This window comes from Lepidochelys kempii, chromosome 14 (genome assembly GCF_965140285.1).
Source record: "Lepidochelys kempii isolate rLepKem1 chromosome 14, rLepKem1.hap1, whole genome shotgun sequence".
Lineage (NCBI taxonomy): Eukaryota > Metazoa > Chordata > Testudines > Cheloniidae > Lepidochelys > Lepidochelys kempii.
The window spans coordinates 1,643,435-1,663,130 of record NC_136393.1 but is presented as its reverse complement, the minus strand read 5'-3'; the positions used below and the strand labels follow the sequence as shown (position 1 = coordinate 1,663,130).

Sequence of the window (19,696 nt, the reverse complement as noted above, 5' to 3'; positions counted from 1 at the left end):
TCCCTCCACTGACAGGCTTAGCATCACCCTTCCGCCCAACAGGGCTTCCCTGCGGCCTCCCTCCTGTCTACAGGGCCCCGTGGGCACAGCTTCCTCCAGGAGCAATTTCCTGTTCATGTGAAGAGACTCTGTGACTGAATTGTGCGGCGGGATCGCAGGGCAGGGGACGTTCTGGGATTTGAACACTGAGAAGAAATACATGAATTTGCTGCTTTGTTCTCGTTCTTGGAAAGCACCTAAAAGTTTCCAAGTTTGCTGGCTTCTTCATTACAGCACATATTAAACCACTGTAGGGCTGGAGCAAGCTATGGGGAGAGAAAGAGCAGCCTGGCAGGTTGGTGGATAACCAATGCATGTAGCAGGGGGAGGGCTGGCTGCCATAGGCAGTGTTAACTAATGGTCAGAACAGGGAACAGAGAACCAGGACTCCTGGGTTCCATTCCAACCTCTGCTGGTGACTTTATAACCTCGGCCCAGTCACTTCCCCTCTCCATAGGCTCCTGTCTTTCAGTGGGAGGCCAGCTGTGTGTAAACTGCTTTAACCCCTCTGAAGAAGGATCCTCTTGTAGCAGGTACTGCCCATTGTTCCCTTCCCTGGCTGGTGAGGAGTGCAGGCCAGACAAGACAATGCTCTGTCTGGGAATGGGCAGATGGATTTTACTTGCTGATGACTTTGTAAACAGCTGTTCCTGGAGTGGCTGATGGGAATCTGCCTGTGACTGTCATGGCAGCTGATGAGCCATGCTGCGGGGGTAACAAGATGGGTGTCCGCCTTACCTTTGCTATTGCAGGCTCCTTGCTGCAGTCCTTGGGGGTGGGAATTCTAGAACTGCCCCCAGGTTGGTGGTTGCTGGAGGAGTGGGGCCTCGGGTGGTTGAGCTGTCTGGCCATCTTCTGCTGGAGTCACCATCTGAGCAGGCTCTTTCCAGTGGCCCTCCTGTTGGGCCTGGCCTGGTGTCTGGCCGAGTGCCAGCATCTCTGTCCAGGCTCCCCTCCGCTCCTGATGGTGTATCCCTGTTCTCGTTTTGCCTGTGCCTCCGGCTCTTCCTTCCAGGCTCCCTACAGGTCCAGGGCCCTCTCTCCTTGGCTCCTGGGGGCTGGGGAAGAGCCCCGGGGTACCAGCACCCTGTCTGCGTTCTTTCTTTGGATTTCTGGGTGTGTGTGGTGTGGAACGGGTCTGGGGGGGCCCATTGCTGCATGTGAGAGTGCATGGGGCAGGCAGCCTGGGGCGGTCCACCAGCAGCTTCTCACCACCCCCATGCAGCCAAGTAAGTGCCGTTTCCCAAGCCAGACCCCATCCTAGCTGGGGCGAGGAGGGCACAGAGCCTGGCAGTTGGGGATGGAGAGAAACATGAAGAGCAAAGCTGCCCCCACTTGGAGAGCGAGTTTGTTCCCTTCTGCTGCCCAGCACTTCCGTGTCCCACTGCCTCCTGCTGGGAGCTGGGCCGGCGCCGGTGCTGGGGGCTGCATTGCTTCGCTCCGGCCATATGGAACCTCCGCGGCCTGAGGTTACTTCAATTACCGAGCCCCTCCGGTTCCCAGTCAGAGGTTTAATTATTTAGCCAGGGAACACGATTGTGCATAGCAGGCCACACGCTGCCCTTCAAGACTGCGCCAGTCTCCCAGGAGGGGCTTCAGCCCAGGCCAATAGCTCAGCTGCTGCAGGAGGAAGAAGGGAAGAATCCCACCAGCCCCCCGCATGGTACAGCTGCTGGTTAGGGATTGGGTGCAGCACAGGCTTGCAGGCAGCAGCCCTACTGTTCCTACTCCTGTTATGGACCATGAGGGGTGAATCCCACAGAACTGGTCCCTGCCTGTTCCTGGGGGTGTGGGTTCTACTCTGGCAGCTGTGTCAGGGTCTTCTGGGGAAGGAGGGGTGGGCATGACCACTGAGGGAGGGATGCTGCCTTCTGTGCCATAGTCAGTGGGATCTGCCTTCTCCTGGGCCTGCTGAACAGCTGGTACTGTGTATGATGAACAATTTCCACCCAAGGCAACACCTGCTCCCATTATCCTGCCCTTCGCCCTTGCAACACTGGGGGCAGGAGAGCGAGCTGTGCAGCTCTGGGGAAGAAGGGAGCTGCTCTCCCAGCATCTCCTCCGAGATGGCAGAGGCGGTACTGTGCGTGGTGTGTGGATTCCACCTGCCCTGCTTTGCGTCTGCCCCCTGGCTAGAGTCCGAAGGGCTGCTTGGGCTACGAAATGGCTGTTCCCCTCTCTCTTCCCTTCCGCCAGTGCCACGGCAGGCAGTGCAAGATGGGGGCTGTCACGCTGCTGCACCAGATGGAGCGTGGCAGCCCCCATAGGAGCACTGATGGGGTCATTTCCTGGCTCCCTGATGAGATGGGTGCTCGGGGAGCTGTCCATTTCACAGCTTCTGCAGCCTAGGCTCTTTGCAGCACGGCCTCCCAGCAGGTGTTTCCACGGGTGAGCTCAGCTGGCGTTGCTGCAGAGCCCGTCCCAGGTGTGCCAGGCTCCCTTTCAGCTTTTCTTTTATTTGAAAGCTGGAGGGTTATTTGTGAGCTGCGCTACTGCGGGCATTTTTTTCTCCTTTCCTTGCTTTTTAATGAGCCAACCTTGGAGGACCTTGAGAGAGGCTCCTGCGGCTTTTCTGTGACTTATCTTCTGGCCTCTGCCCCCTATTCTGCCAAGGGGATAAATCTCTGCTTTCAGCTTGAAGCTGGAGCATTGAGCCTGTCCCACCGAGCGATGCGGTCTCCATAATTCACAGGTGGGGGGTGGGGGAACTGCATGGCTGAGGTCATGGGGTGAATGTATTCCATTCAGTGCTGTGATTGATGGTCTTCCTAGTGAGGAGTAAGGGAAAAAGTCCCATTATAATACGGGACAAGCTGTTAAATTATTTTCCATTCCATTGGGTCCCGAAAAACAAAACAAACTTGTCGCGATCAATGTGGGATGAAGCTGCAGCTTTCAAAGAAAGGAGGAGAAATGGGCAGGCAGAAGGATTTAAAGATGCTATGCCTTTCTCTGGTGTCCACAGCACAGCCAAGAATCCCCCAAACACTGCTCTGTGGGACACCCTCCACACATCCAGCCCAAGAGTGCCATCCATACCCTACAAAGGGAGGAATTGCCTTGGTACTTGCACTCCTGGGGCTGGCTGAGCTAGGGAGCAGGGCACTGCTTCTCCCTTTCAGACCTGGAGGCTGAGCCAGAGATGTTAACACAGGGAATGTTAAGCCCCCAGACTTATGCAGGCTTGTGCTTGGAATGAAGCGTCTGCTGTTAACCTGCTTTGTGCCCAGGGACAGCAGGGTAGGGGCGAAATGTGCTTCTCCAGGGCGGCCTATGTAGCAGGGTTGTATAGGGCATCATGTGTCTCTCTCCTTTCACTGATGTGACCACACGTGCCAGAGGTCCCCGACTCTTCCCATTCACAGTGGGAGCTTGGGTTCCTGGATTCTTAATGCTGTGTTGTAGCCAGGGGTGAGTGGCCAGGAGCAGCAAGTGGCCAGGGCTGCGGCAGAAGGCACCTGTGGTTTACATTTGGATCTTCTGAGATACAAGCTCAAAGATGATGCAGGGCTTTGCTTGGGACCATCCTGTAGGGCAAGAAAAGCGGATGGTAGGCCCACAATCTCAGGCGGTGGAAGTGTCCCTGGGTAGATGGGGCTGTTGCATTTCTGCTCACAGGCCAATGCAAGTGGGATTCAGAGCGGTTTGCCACCCATGAGGCACTCATATTCTAATAATAATAAAAGAGACTTAATTAAGTCTGTTGCCACATGGAAACTGTGCCATTTAGAAACAACTGAGCTTTTCTGCCGTCTGCATCCTCCTCCCTCCTTTATTACTGATGAGGACACTGGGATGGGAACAGGATCTGGAGTTTCCCTCTCTCTTTCTTTCAGGTTCAGAAGTTGCCACGGAGACCCTGACGGCTCTTGCCTCCGATTCTGAGGGCCAGCAAAGTTCGTGAATTAACGGCACCAGGCCCAGACCCACAGTGCCCTCAGTGAGAGGTGCCCCTCCTTGGAGGTGAGACTCTTCTGCGGAGCAGAATGGAGGTGGGGGAAACTGGGTGTTGTACAGCTGGGACATGAGATTTTACCTTCTAGGTGCTGTGGGGAGCAGGAGTGTGCGTGCTGCACTCCCCTGGGAAATCTTACACAGGTATTCCAGTAAAGGGGGGCTTCACATCCACGTTTATGCAGGTGCCCTGGTTCCAGCCCCTTGTGAAGGGAGCTGGACAGTGGGAACCTTCAGGGGAAAGACTGCAGGAAGGATCTGGCCCCATGAGACAGTGGTCAGGTCCTGGTGGGAGGATGAGACATGAGGGCACATCCAGGGGGCATTTATCCTGCTGGCTGCTGTCTCCCCAGCTGGTTGTAGATAGTTCTCAGCCTGGGGAGAAGCTTTGTTCCAAGTACAGACCTGGAAAATCTTACTGAGAAAGAGGAGGAATTACCAAGGTGCGTGCATGCACCCATGCGCAAACACCCCTGCACCGTCACGCACAAATGTGCATGTGCCATTACCTACATAATGCAAAACTAACGTTCTATGTCCACAGCCCCTCTGTGAGATCCACTGTCAAATACTGTCTCTGTTCCCTGTGGCATAGCTCCCCCCGCCCCCTTCCCCTGTGTGTCTGTGGAAGTACGTATATGGCCCCTTCTCACTGTGGTATCCCCCCTCCCCTTATTTCATCTCCCCTCTCCCGTTCGTTGCTCAGTTACACCAGTTTAACAAGATGGATTTACATTCACACCTTCGGTTACACTACTGCTACCTTCTCCCCTAGGCCAGCCCTCAGGATCTTTCCTTTCCAGACTTAAGCATAGCAGTGAAGTGCGCTGTGTCCTGGGAGGATTGTGGTGTGGCCAGGCAGAGCTGGGCTTCTGACCTACTGGTTGGGGTGGAGCAGGATCACAGATGGAGCAAGGCCGGGTAGAACGGTCTCTGGAAGTTGTGACTTTGAGAGCACTGACCTCAGCTGGTGGCGGATGGAAAAGATGCCTAATGCCAGCAAAAGGGGTTTTCTGTCCATTTTCATTACCTTTAGTGCAGCAGAATTGGTTGCCCCTCCCCTCTGCCCCCAGTTGCAAAGACCTGTTTCACAGTCCACCCCGAGTACTGATGCTGGGCCTGTGTCACGTCTTGGGTGGGTTTTCCAGAAATGTCTGAATTGTTTGCTTGGGGCGACCTATTGCACATGCAGAAGGACCCTTTTGCTCCACTGTGCCTGTTTGTCCAGGCAAACCACACATCCGGGTTTGGAAATGTGGCCTTTCCTTACAGGATCTGATCTGGAGAGCTGGCTGTAAGGGCCTCTTAGATGCTGAAGTGGCTATGTCTTTAGTGGCCCCTCCCCCCCCCAAAGTGTCTTTACTTGGAGATCGTGATCTCACTGTGAAATCCTAGCAGAGACCAGGTAATTTTTACATTGACATAGCTAGTCGCAGCCACCCCAGGTTAAAAAAAAAAAAAAAAATCTAGTGTAGACATCTCCTCAGAAGGGCCAAAGCCAGACCCAGTGGCTCTGTTCCATCACAGCCGTGTAACCTTTTGGCAGCAGGAGTTCGTGGTCCCTTTTGTTTTTGGGAGGTGGGAACAGCCTGGCCCTCCCCAGCTAGCCTGCTGCTGTGTATCCGAGGAGCACGAGGCTCGGCAGGCTGGCTTTTGTGCATCTCTCTGCCTTGCAGTGGCTGCTTTTTGCACGTTAATTTCTCCGTTCTTTTGTCAATCTTAAGTGCATGCTGTGAAATCGTAAAATAAGGAACGAGATTTTAAGAATCTTCATCCCTGTGCTGGGGGCAGAGGTCACCGTGAGAGACAGATTAAAGAGAAGCCTTGCCTCTGTGAAGAGGCTGCCCAGGCATATTTCCCTAGCTGCATTAATCAGTCTGAAGGGAGCAAAGGACGCTGAGCTCTGTATATCACCTTGAAGCTTTTTAGTCTCTTACCAAACTTTGGGTGGATGATGTTGCTCATGCAAGTGAGGTTCTGATCACGCTGGCTACAGGCAGGCGTCGTGTGGGCAGGCATTGTTATGCAAGCTTCCCACACACAACTCTGGCGGTGCACCTCGGTCCAGAACAGCAGCACTCGGCTATTCCTGCCCTAACCCCCACTCTTACTCTGCCAGTACACTGCAGTCCTCTCGTAGCCCCGCTAGCTATTGTGGTCCAAGGGCACCCCACACACAGCTCTGCTGATGCACCTCAGTCCTAGCTTGTATCCTGCATCCCTGTTCTTGCAGTCGTGAGTGTTTCCTGAGCAGAGGCTGCCAGTCATTCTGAATTGTACCAAAGCTTAGAGGTGTCTCAGTCACTGGGCAAAGGGAGTAGGCTCAGATCACCAGACTTGCATCCCATGGAGGTGGAAGCTTAGAGCAGGGGATGCTCAGACTTTTTCACCCAGGGAGCACATCTTAGGGCTGGTCTGCACACAACCTGGCACCACATAATAAATGGATTTTAGCTCGCACAACATGGTGTTTCCGTGCCAGACTCTTGCGGTTGGTCTTGGCCCAATATAAATCTCTTACGTTGACTTAACTTGTGTCGTTTTTTACCCACTTAAGCAACACTGAAATAGGTCACTTCTATTCCAGAGCAAGTTAGTGGCTGAGCTATTTTGGTTCCATCTGGTGTGTAGGGCAGCCTTTGATTGAGTGTCTTGTGGGCACCTCCCCTTCCATGGGCCATCCAATGGACCCCCCTCTCCTCCAGTTTACAGTCACATCATAACCCGGGGGAAGTGTTTGATGTACAGGTAGCGTCTCTTACTATGATTCAGGCTAGGTATTCACTGCAGCAATAGGTGCGTATTTGACATCCAGTGAGCTCTCCCCTAGTGGAGGCGAGGTTACCTCCAAGTAGGCAAGGTTAACACCCCAGGTGGGGAGTATAGGGTTGATCTCAACTACACTGAGGTAAAATCAACCTGTGTCTGGGCTTCTCTGGTTTTTCCCATTGAGTCAAAATGTCCCTGTTCTTGTGGTGAAGACCTAGCCTTAGCCACTGGAAACAAGGAGAAGGAGCTGGCTGCGTGTGGCCAGTCAGGCCTCCGTGGTCCACAGTCTGGAAACCTCTGGGCTCTAGAGCATTACACCCCATTACTCTCCAAACCCCTAGCATCTCCCCACCCACATTTTCGCTGTCTTGTTTTCCTTGCTATCCTTCAACCCCCTCTCACGTGGGGGGCGGAGGGGCTTGTTCTTGCTTGAGGCCTTGCAAGAGGGCATTGGTTTCTAAGCCACAAACTTCAAGTGAGGATGCTGGGTGCTTTGCATGAAGATCGGGTTAATGGGGTGGAGAAACGGCCTGGATCAAGGAGAGAACACAGTGTAACTTAGCTTTGGCAAATATACTCTCTGTCAGTCTGAAATGTGATGGAACCCCCTGGGAAGAAAGTGCTTCTTGAAGGAAAAAACATCTAAAAGGGGAGCCCTTGAGGTGCTTTTGTTCTGGTGAGTGGGAGTGCTAGATCCTCTTAGACATGAAAGGCTGTGCAGCTCCATCCCCAAAGTGGCTGGTGAGGCTGCAGAGAGGAGGAGGAGGGGGAGGAGGAAGGTGTGAGCAGCTGCAAAGAGAGGTCGTCTAGGTATTACTCCATCCCTCCCCCTCAGCTCCTCCCCCTTCTTCAAGAAAGTAAATTAGGTCACGCTTGAAAGTCAGTTTCTTGGCTGTGGATTTAATTTAGCTTTTCCAGGCTAGTTATCGTATAATAAATTCCAGGAGATTTATAGAAAACATGGCCAGGGAGGCTTAGCCCCTGTGTAACAAGACTTGAGTCTATTTCCTACTGCAGTGCAACTTCAGTGAACGCCCTGTGCTCCCAGGGTCGCAGAGGAGCCTGAGCTGGCAGCCTGGATAGCGGGCAGCTGCCTTCCGCCGCTGACCTGTCAGCCTGTAAGATGTAGTCGGGAGCCGTGCTGCTGCTAGTTCAGCATGTGCGGGTAAGAACAGCCGGTCCTGTGCACATGCAGGCCAGGCCTCCACACCCCCTCCAGACTCCCTGAGCCAAAGGGCCTGGCCTTGAGGGGCTGTCTGCTCAAGGGCATATCCCCCAACAGAATGATCTGCCAGCCCAACACCCTGGGATGAAATGTAATCGTGCAGAGTCATGCCCTATAATAAGGCTTTCTGCTGTAGGCTGTGGGTTTCTCAGTTGGAAACAACAGAGAAGGAGAAAGACCTGGGTGTACTTGTCAATCACAGGACGACTGATGCAGCTGTGAGGAAGGTAAGTGCGATCCGAAGATGCATTTCCAGTACAGACAGGGGAATACTAATGCCATTGTACAAGGCACTGGCAAGTTCTCACCTGCAAAACCGTGTGGACTTCTGGTCCGCCCACTTCCAGAAAGCTGAATTCAGAGTGGAGCAGGTGCAGAGAAGGGCTGCTAGGATGATTGGGGCAGTGGAGAGCTGAGCTGACCAGAGGAGACTAACGGAGCTTGGCTTGTTCAGCCTAGCAAAGGGAAGGCTCGGAGGGGATCGGATTGCTCTCTATAAACACGTTGGGGGTAAACCCCAGGGAGGGCGAGGAGCTATTGACGCTAAAGGACAATGCTGTCACCAGAACAAATGGGGACAAACTGTCCAGGAATACGTTTAGGCCACGTCTATAAGTACAGTGCTGCAGTGACTCAGCTGTGTTGATACTCTCTGCCGGTGCAACGCTGTACATATACACCTTCACCAGATGCTCTATCCGATGGGAGAGCTCTCCCCTTGCCGTAAAAACCCACCTCTGTGAGCAGCATAGCCCTGTGCACATGAGCGCTTACGTTGGTGTAACGTGTGTCACTCGGGGTGGGGATATTCACAGCCCTGAGTGACATCGGCTGTGGTGTAGGCAGAACCGTAGGCTGGAAATTAGAAGATTTCTCATTATTAGAGAAGGGAGGTTCTGGAACAACCTCCCACTAGGAAGAGTGGGGGCAAACAACCCAACTATTTTGAGGAAGGAACTTGATAAATGTATGAATAGGATTATATGGTGGGGTTGCCTGCCATAGCAGACGACTAGACCCAACCCAGGAGGTCCAGCCTTCCAGCCCTGTCTTGCTCTGTTCCCTGTTAGTTACATCTTAGGCTGGTCTGGAGCAGATAGTACCAGTTGTGCTAGCTAGTGTTGCACTCATGGGGTGTGCAATAATGATGATTATACTTAGCAAGCCCCTGGGAATCTCAAGATGCTTTGCAAAGATGGCTCCGTGGCATCCCCGTTTTACAGATGTGAAAACTGAGGCTCAGTGACACTAAGTGGCTCACCCAAGGTCACACAGCAAGTCTGTGGCAAACCTGGAATAGACCCCAACAGTTCTAACTCTTGGCCCTAAGCTCATAACTCACTAGACCACTGCAGCCCTATGCCAAATATCCACAAGTCCGTTCCAACTTCATAACCTGGTAGTAAAACCCTGAGCCCTTTTGTTACAACACATTTCTTCTTCCCCAGCAGTGCCATCCTGCTACCCATAAATCCTCTGAAAGTTACTGTGCCCCCTGTGCCCATCTATCACTTGTCTTCTTGTGTCTGCTTGAGGTCAGAAGGTTAAACCAGAACCCAACGCAGGGGGTACCCAGCATGTAAAAGTGGGTTGAGCAGGAGTGGAGCTTTGCCTGCATCAGCAGTAACGGTGAAGTGTGTGCTTCCCCAAATCCTGTGCTAAACGCCCCTGGAGAGAGGTCCTGTGCTGTGGGATGTTGTTGAGGGAGTGATGGAGAATGGCATGTTCTGGGCACAAAGGAGCCTTTTTCGGAAAGTTAGATTGTCGGGGGGGGGGGATCCAGTCAGGCTCTGTGTGGAAGCTGACTCTCACTTGTGGAGCTTCAATGACAGGTCCAGAATGCACAGCTCATAACTACCTGCAGTGGAACCAAACGTCCCTGAGCGAGTGGCTGCCGTGCGATGTGAGTCAGCGCTGTGATGGGATGGTTTTGAGGGGTGGCGTTGTGAATAAGGCTATTGTGATGGTTTTGGAAGTAATGAAAGTGGTCAGAGAAGCTGTCTGCTTCTGTCTCAAGTTGTCTTTGCTGCACTCAGGGTTCAGGCTCTGTGCCTCTCTTTGCAGAGGGACAACAGAGAGAATTAGTCTAGCTTTTTTTTTTTGCTGGTGATTTATGATGTTTGTAATGTGATGGCAGATATACGGCTGGGAGAATACCAGCTCGGCACAGAGGGCGCAGCCAGCCATGTTCCTTGCATGCTCTCACTGCTAAAGCCACCCAATTAGTGTCTATTAGTCACTCGGTGTGTTAAAGCATTAAGAACAATTAAGGGTGAGAAGAGTTTCCAGATGTAGCGTTAAGCACTAGAGCTGGGAGCTGGCGGCTCTGCTGGCTGCTCCCGTATGGAAACAATCTCGCAACACAACAATGGGACCACAAAGGCGAGTCCATGGGCTGGGGTGCCGGTGCAGGATTCCTGGGCTAGGAATATTCAGGGCACCACAGACCTGTGCAGGACACAGAGATGGGAGAATCCCTTGCCCTAGCGTTGCCAAAGCACTCTGTTCCACTGGATAAGACACAGGACTCCTGGGTTCTGTTCTCACCTCTAGTACTGATTCACCATGTCTCCTTGGGCAAATCACTTTCCCTCTGTGTACAATGGGGAGAATAGTGTGGTGATCTCTGGATGAAAAGTGCTAAGAACTGATTATTACTACTGCTCACAAAGAATAGCTAGGTTTCAGAGTAACAGCCGTGTTAGTCTGTATTCGCAAAAAGAAAAGGAGTACTTGTGGCACCTTAGAGACTAACCAATTTATTAGAGCATAAGCTTTCGTGAGCTACAGCTCACTTCATCAGATGCATATCGTGGAAACTGCAGCAGACTTTATATATACACAGAGAATATGAAACAATACCTCCTCCCACCCCACTGTCCTGCTGGTAATAGCTTATCTAAAGTGATCATCAGGTGGGCCATTTCCAGCACAAATCCAGGTTTTCTCACCCTCCACCCCCCCCCCCCCACACACACACAGGAGAGTGAATTTGTGTGGGGGGGTGGAGGGTGAGAAAACCTGGATTTGTGCTGGAAATGGCCCACCTGATGATCACGTTAGATAAGCTATTACCAGCAGGACAGTGGGGTGGGAGGAGGTATTGTTTCATATTCTCTGTGTATATATAAAGTCTGCTGCAGTTTCCACGATATGCATCTGATGAAGTGAGCTGTAGCTCACGAAAGCTTATGCTCTAATAAATTGGTTAGTCTCTAAGGTGCCACAAGTACTCCTTTTCTTTTTTTAAAGAATAGCTAGCGCTGCTGGTTCTCTCATCAGAAGGTGTACTTCACAACCGCGACACGTGAGAGTAGGGCTTTTTGGGAGACGTTGAACATTTCTGAATAGCTACACATCCCGTTGGCTTTAAATGGTATGTGTGCTCCTAAATCCATTAGGCACTCTTGAAGAACTTCCCTCAATAAGATGGCAACTAAACCAAAGTCAAACGCTTATTTCTTGACTGAGTTATCTCTGAGGTCACAGTTTGCCATCTCTTTGTTCAGAACTGGCTTGAACTCAAATTGTTAGTTTAGAAGAACCTAAAGCAACCCAGCCTGAAAGGTTTGTGTCCTGGCCAAGAGAACAGGAATGGTAGGGGGTGGGCAGCTAGTGGCTATGTGGGTGCAAATGGGGCAAAGAGGTGCTGTGTGCAAGGCTTTGTTAAAAATGGGTTTCTCATTGCGATATCCTTGGATATACATATGGCAACCCAGGAATGGTGAATATGGCTTAATACCCATTTCAGGGTGCAGGTGACTACAACTCCCCATAAATATCCCACTTCCCTGGCCTGTCCGGTAATGTGTTTCTGCCTGGGGGCAATGCCGAGGCAGCATGGCCAGAGATGCTGCTCCTGTGGTGTCTGTGAATGGTCAGGATGCCATGGGAGCTCACGCTGTGGCTTGCTTTGGGTGTGAGTTGAATTATAAATAATACGTGTGGAGTGGGCATGATGTCTGAGGTCATTCCTGCCCCCTCTCTGTGGCTCTGAAGGGCCTTATGACCATGGTTTGTGCAGGGGGAGGGGTGTGTTTCAGAGTTGGGGATGGACAGGGCAGGGCCAGTGTATCCCGCAAGGCTGCTCCGTTGCCCCTGCGAATGGGGTTGTGCAGGAGGCTGGAGAGTAGAGTGGTGGCTGCAGGGCACTGTTTCACTCGGCTGTTTCGGGGGGCAGTCCTCCCTCCCCAGCCTGGCGGAGCGGGCTGTGCATGAGAGCCAGAATTTTGGCTTTTGTGAATGTATTTTGTCTTTGGCAATGTGTAACGCTCATGGCAAGAGCTAAAGGATGGGTCTGAACAAGATGCTTGCCCTCCCCTCTTGGCCTGGAGCTTTTCCCAGCACCTGTCTGGCTGGAGCATTCATATTTAGAGGCAGCCTGTCTGCGTCCCAGCAGCTCTGCTCACTTGAAACACTTTCTCCTAGTGTTGTTTGTCAACCAAATGTGCTTCCTTTTGGGCAAGGGTGTGGGTAGGGGGCATGTGTTGATGTCAATGAGGTGGTCTCTCCAGCACCACAGTGGGCCTGGACTGCCTCTGTGGGTGGGCTATTGCTTGTAGAGTTGGGGTGGCTAGCTGCTGTGCACACTGTGGGTATATCTACACTGAAATATAAGTCTGGGCTTGAGCCTAACCCCCTTGTGTCTACACTGCAATTGTGCTAACCCAGGGCTCGGACCCAAGATCCCAGGACTCTGCAGGGCTGGGGGCTCTGAGCTCGAGTTAAGCCAGGACTCAAGGTCCAAGCCCTACTGCTTTGCAGTGTAGATGCAGCCCTGCTTGACACGGGTCCCGGGAGTCATCTGGAAGTATCCCACAATTCCACGGGACAATTTCCTTAGTCCTCTCTAGCCCAACAATCTGCGATCTGCTCTATTGAAAACAGAAGCCACCCCCACTTTGCAAACGGCAGCAGCTCAGGTCTGCATGAACCCATTCTGTTCTGATCACCAGTCGCAAGTACACAGTCAGAGAGCCTCCTGGGTTTGCAATGGAGAGCGAACCAATCAAGCCTTTTGCAAAGTGAGCTCACTTGAGTCCAAATAACCCTGGGTTTACATTGCAGTGTAGACGTACCCGAAGAGCCTCTCTGCTCCTTGGGGCTATGCTCAGCTGCATGGTAAAAGGGGGTTTTCCATCCCCTTTGTTTGATGTCTTGGGACTTTGTCGGGTGGAGGCTCCTGTGTTTATCCTTTGCCTGGAAGCAGCAGGGACTGGAGGGGAGGCTCTCAGGGTGGGCGTGAGGAGGCGAGACTGTGCACTCTCCTTCATGAGCACAGAGAGTAGCACCTGCCCTGTCCCAGGGCCAGAGGACTGTTATTTCTTCCGACTTTGTAATTGGGTGATGATGTAGGAGGGGGGGATCTCAGCACACCTAGTGCCAGAGGGCTATATGGGGAGTTGCAGATTGGCCAGGGGATGTTGTAGCTGCCTTAGGCTCAGCAGCTATCTTGGTGTCAAGATCCACAGGCTCTCCCCAGTCCGGACCAAGCTAGCACTCTGTAACTGCAGTTGGACTGACTTTGTGTTGGCTGCCTCTAGAATGGAGGGTGGGGGAAAGGGGAGGGTGGCCTTCAGCATATTGGAATAATTTCTCTCTCGCACACTCTCTGGGGGAGCGGCATGCAGTGCATGGACAGATGGTGTTTTTGAGTGACCTTGGAGCACGGAGTGATTCCCTCCCTTGCTGAGTAATGGTTGGAGCAGCGGGAAGCCATTGTGCTACAACCTGCTCTTACCAGTGGGAGTTAGTCAGGAAACCAATCCTGAGGAGGGATGTGGGGTGGACCAGGGGAAGGAGCCAAAGCCCGGTAACCATTACGTAATGGTTACAAGGGAATGAACTATATATTGTGTTTACCTGCCTCCCCCAACATGTTACAGTTCTATAATGAGAGCCAGATAATGCATGTGTGCTTAGGGTCTTCTTGGAAATGTCTTGAGAGCTCCCAAACATTGTACCACCACTTCCCCAGCCTGTGGGGCAATCTCTCTCTCTCTCAGGAGAAGTTCTGGGCCAGGCTGGGCTTTCTCTAAAGGCTAGAGATGGTGCTTCTGCAGTGTGTATGATTGGGCAAGACATCACCGTGGGACGTGACCTCATTGAACTGGCGCGGTGGATTCCACGGGGTGGTGCGGCTGGCTGAGCTGGAAGCCCCAAGTGAAGGGAGTGATGAAGAGGTAAGTTAAGATTATGGCAGCTGCAAGCACTGGCCCATGTTTCCTTGCTCACATGAGCTGTCTCACCAGAGCCAAAGGAGCAGGTTTGTGAGTCAGGTGGGCAGAGCCAGGCTCTGAATCAGTTGCGAAGATTTAAAATATATATATATATATCCCTCTGTAACTTCATTTTCTTAAAAAAGCACCCTTCTGTGGTACCAGGCGGAGGGCCCTGAAGACCAGGGTACACCCACCTGGTCTGTCCCCAGAGCAGGACAGGGCTGGCAATGGCTGGGCAAACTGCTCCCTGCCAGTGCATGTTGGCCCTGCCCGGCTAATGCTGACTGTGCTGACAGCTTTTGTGAAGAGGACCCTTGTGCCCTGGGAACTAGAATAAGGTCCCTACTTGCTTCGCACCAGACAGGAACTGGCTCTCGGATAGCGGCGCCTCTGTCTGACCAGCGTTTGAAGCATGGGGAAGCATGAATTCCCAGTGCCATATAGGGCTGTGAGGGTTACTATCACCTCCCACTTGTACAGCGCCAGCATCCTGCCAGGGACGTGCAACGGCTCGAGTGAGATGGTGCCCCGCTGTCCTGATAACCCACCCCTCTGAGCCGGGGGGCTCATTGTGAAGGCACTTCTCTCCTGTGCGGCGCGCAAGGCTGGCTAGGGAGTTCCAGTGGCGTGACGAGAGCAGAAGGATGCAGGGAGCAGTGATGGCTTGGGAGCAGATACGCGTGTTAAGCCCCCTTCCTCGCCCCTCTCCTGGATCAGCTCGGGAGCAGCACTGCGGCAGGTGGAACGTTGGCACCTGAAGGTTCCGTGGCAGTTGGAAGTGGCAGTTGGTCAGAGCGGGGGGGGAGGGGAGCCTCAGCCCTGGCCCAGTTTGGGGGAGGGGTAGCGTCAGAGACAAGGGCAGATGCGTGGGGGAAGCCAGGGCGAACCAGCGGGCCCATGAGCAGGGGGCAGAGAGAGCCCCGGCCTCCAGGAAATGGATGGGGAGGGGTCTAGAGCCTGCTGGAAGAGAGAGTGGTATTCTCCTTCGGCCCCCTCAGCACCTGCGGGGAGGGTCCCCTTGCACCCCCTTCCACAACCCCGTGGCGACAGGAGCGATTCTTTGCCCCAGAAGTGGAGGGATTTGCTCCTGGAAATGCAGGTGAAGAGAGAGAGGGGGATCTCTGCAGCCTCCGCAGTGTCGGGAGAGAAGGGGCCACATCTCGCTCTGCCCGGCGTACTCGGACAGCAGTGTGAACTCGGCACGCGCCGTTTCACCAGTTATCCCAGGGGCGGGGCAAGAGAACAGGAGTCACTGAGGTCTGACATGTAAGCCCTTGAACCCCGCATGGGGAGTGGAAGCTGCTTCACATGGTTTTCCTGCTGGAAATTAGGGGGTGTGGTGGGTGGCGATGCGGGCACGGTGCGGTAGCAGGTGAGGCCCTGGTTGCACAAAGGCTCAAGGGAGAGACCGTGTTTCCTCAGCAGTAGGCGTGCGCTGTAAGACTTGTGCAGCATGGATCTGTTTTGCCAGGGAGACCCAGAGCTCCTCTGCTCTTTGGGGTGAGAGATCCCATGGACTGGGAGCAGGAGCCAGTGCTGACAGGTGGGTTATAGTTCCATGGTCACCCAGTAATGGTGTGAAGGGGATTGCTGATGCTTTAACTTGTAAATTTCTTACCAGATGAGCTATTTTAACACCGATAACTTTCAAAGTAACTTGTTTATGATGTCTTCAAAAAGCTAATGCTGTGACTATCGAGTGACGCTTGTTTCGCATCGGGAAAGGTATTTGGCACTGTGCAAAGTGCACGATAACAAGTCCCTGCCCTGACGAGTTTACAAAAACTCAGAGGCAGGGCTGACTCCTGTGCCTAAGGGTCTGTCTACCCTGTGAGGTGGGAGGGTCCCAGAGCCCGGCCTCCAGACCAAGCCCAGAAGTCTACATAGCAATGAAACAGCCCCACAAGCCCAAGTCAGCTGGCCTGGGCCAGCTGTGGGGTTTTTCTCTGCTGTGTAGACATCCCCTTATAGGCCTCATGGGGGAGCTGGATTTTTTTTTTTACTGAATTGTTGATCCCTTGGGCTGGAGTTAGTGACACCAGGTAAATTGGGGCCTGTGTGGTTTCCACAACCAAGTGTGCTCACCAAATGGTACAAGTGGACTGAACTAACTAACTTCACTCCGGAACATACACATGTCTGCCTGCGCAAGAGCACGCTAAGTCTGGGATCAGCCGGTGCTGCTCAAAGGTGGTGGTGGTGGTGGAGTATTCCAGACTAGAGCATGGGTTTGATCACAGATTGATAGCTGATACCCTGTCCTAGGCAAATGCAGAGGATGCTGCTATTTCATATTTTAAGGTGGTGGGGTCCCCTTTCAGCTCCAGATGAATGCTGCACACTTACTGTACACTCCAAGCATTACCCTTCCTGAGATCTGGCTTGCAGAAAGCTACTTCCAAGCAAACACCTAAAATCTGCCCCCTTGCCTTGCATAAGCCTTTTCCTTAGGTGTGGCTGTGCCTTGGGTTCCTTCCCTGAGAAGCTGTCTGCCTCAAATCCTAGCTCCTTTGGCCAAAGGACTACTTCCACCTCCTTATGTTCCTGATGGAGTCCGATGTGCCACACCTGCTCCAGTGAGCCAGCAAGAGTTCAGCTGCAGTTCTCTGTGGGGTTCCCACCCTGCTAGCAGAGCTAAGGCCCCTCCCACATTACAGAGTATTAGGTCAGATATGACCCTTAATATAACTTCTGGGGACAGAGCTGATAAATCATGTTGGTGCCATTTTTGTTCTTTGATATGCTTTGCCAGAAGCTGGGAATGGGCAACAGGGGATGGATTCTGTTCTGTTCATTCCCTCTGGGGCACCTGGCACTGGCCACTGTTAGAAGACAGGACACTGGGCTGGATGGACCTTTGCTCTGACCCAGTGGGCCATTATGTTCTTATGTGTGCTCTCTGGAGATATAGTAACATTTTGCTGAGTCTCCTTGTTCCTATATTGTGGATAATGTAGAAGGAGCAGGACTAGGGGTGGGTGCTCTATATTCCAATAACTCTCAAATGAAATAGATCATCTCGATGTTATACACCGTTGACCCAAACCCATTAGTACAAGTGCCCCCCTTTTTAGAGGCTTTGGAGAGTTTTTGTCAGCCTCTGCTGAGGACACTCTGCTTTACAATAGCAAGAGGTACTGCAGGGAAGGACTATGGAGGATTAGCCGAAGGTGTTTGGAGATCTAATAAGCCTGGAAAAGCAGGGGTTGCCAAAGGTCAGGATTGAGTTGCATAAAAATATCTAGGGCCATTATTATCTGAGTGCCAACAATGTGCTTGACTCTCTATTGAACATAGAATATGAAATGGTCCCTGCCCCAAAGATCTTGCACTCAAAGATATGGCATACTAGACATTATTCCCTGGGACCCCTTGGCAGTAGGCAATAGAGCGCTTCTGAGGTAGCTTGAACTTGTGTTGCAGAGTCGTGTTGGAAAAATCTGATTTTTTAACCAAAAGGAGTTGGTGTGGGGAGGGAGAGAACCACACCAACAATAAACGTCTTAGAGTTCATGGACCAAATTGGCACGAGGGGGTGTAAATTCTAATAGGAATGTGCCCCTGCCCATTGCCAGGTGGGAGGGAAGCTGCAGAGGGGGGTTTTAATCAGACAACAGAGGAATACCCAGTTATCCTGAAGAGCTTGTAGAGAAGCTTTAGTATCTTCCCTCAATCTGCATTTTAGCAGGATTCGTTCCTCTGATGTGCACCGGATGCTGAAATTTAAAGAGACATGGCTCCTGCTTGCACTGGAAATTAAAGAGTGGGGCCAGTTGGTGTTGTGATTTCAAATCCCAGAAATACAGAAGGAGGAAAGGGGAGCAAGAGACTACCATTCCTTTCTAGCTCTCAAGCCATTTGCATTGCACTGGGTAAGCTGGGTAAGTCCAGCCTGGGCGTGGTACATCTGAACTGTAGCCACTCATAACAGGCTGGCTTGCAGCGTCTGAGTTGCTCCAGTTACTTAGCATGCAGTGAGTGTTGTGCTCAGAGAAATTTAGGCGTAATTTTTTTGTGCTTGCATGTAAATGTGGGTAGGTGCTGTCCTGATTGACGGCAATTAGCATTTTCTAACGGTAACAGATGTTCATATTGCCAGGAGGCTGGTACCTAACGCCCACACTGCCATCTGTTCCACTGGGCACTGCCTGAGGAAGCGATACCAGCGCTGCAGACCTGCGAGTCCTTGGTGGGGTGTAGTTAAGAGTATTGTGTAAGATTTTTCTGGGGGAAAAATAATAATAATAAAGACATTTTCAGGTTTATAAATAGTTCATGCTGTTTATTATGGGATGGAGGCTTTCTGTCTGAGTAGCAGCTCCGATTTCTGTGCCGAGCTAACGAAGAGCGATCTGAATGGAATACAGAGCACCAGCTTGTGGTGGCAGGTTCTCACGTCTAGGAGGGGGAAGGTGGCTTTTGGTGCGTTGTCATCACCATACAGTTTCAATGCACAACGAGGATGAGGAAATAACTTTGGGTAAATGGGAGACTCCGCATTCCCCCCTTTGAACTCTCGCCACCTTCTGGTAAATCCCTCTTGTCTGCTGACCCAGTGCCTGTACAAGAGTTGTAGGCCTGTGTGTTTGTGTAGTGCAGTGGTTCTCAACCTATTTACCATTGTGGTCTGCATGCAGTACTACCTCTGTGGCCCTGTGGATGTCACAATGGCTGCAGCTGTGTGCTGAGTGGGCTGCAAGTGGCCTGCAGGTTGAGAACCACTAGTGTAGTGTGACTTGCACAATGTGCATGGGCTACATGCTCCTTGGAGCTGTCTGCCCTGGCCAGCGGTGCATGGTGTCCCATTGGTAGTCACGAGGGACAGATTAACTTGCACTTTCCCTCTGTTCTCCCATCTTATTAAAACAAGGTGTCTGCCTAGCACCTCAGCCCCCTTCTACGGTTGGCAAGTGCACTGCGTTCAATTTTACTCAACTCATTTCAGAGTATCTACCGGAAATAAGAGCGGGCCAGCTGAGGGCTCCTGATTGTCATCTGTCATAATAGAAGAACAGTGAAATTGAAAAGCAACACATTTAAACTGGGATGAAGCAATGGTTTTTATAGCATAATTAGTCTGTGGAACTTGATGCCACAAGATACTATTGAAGCAAAGAGCTTAATGGGATTTCAAAAAGGATGAGCTATTTATATGGATGATCACAATATCCACAGTTATATTCATAGAATCATAGAATATCAGGGTTGGAAGGGACCTCAGGAGGTCATCTAGTCCAACCCCCTGCTCAAAGCAGGACCCATCCCCAATTAAATCATCCCAGCCAGGGCTTTGTCAAGTCTGACCTTAAAAACTTCTAAGGAAGGAGATTCTACCACCTCCCTAGGTAACACATTCCAGTGTTTCACCACCCTCCTAGTGAAAAAGTTTTTCCTAATATCCAGCCTAAACCTCCCCCACTGCAACTTGAGACCATTACTCCTTGTCCTGTCCTCTTCTACCACTGAGAATAGTCTAGAACCATCCTCT

The 19,696-nt window shown here is 51.9% G+C and overlaps 1 protein-coding gene across 9 annotated transcripts in view; it reads left to right on the top strand.

The window, feature by feature from the left end:
• RBFOX3 (RNA binding fox-1 homolog 3) overlaps positions 1-19,696 on the top strand; it is a 352,510-nt gene that overhangs the window by 91,455 nt on the left and 241,359 nt on the right. For 5 of the 9 annotated variants that reach the window (XM_073311010.2, XM_073311006.2, XM_073311005.2 and 2 more), the window contains exon 1: positions 13,856-14,169. The gene's annotated coding sequence lies outside the window, so the exon portion shown is untranslated. Of the gene's footprint in view, positions 1-3,875; positions 4,003-13,855; positions 14,170-19,696 lie in introns of those variants that run through there. The other 4 variants (XM_073311003.2, XM_073311011.2, XM_073311008.2 and 1 more) reach the window with 1 other exon arrangement.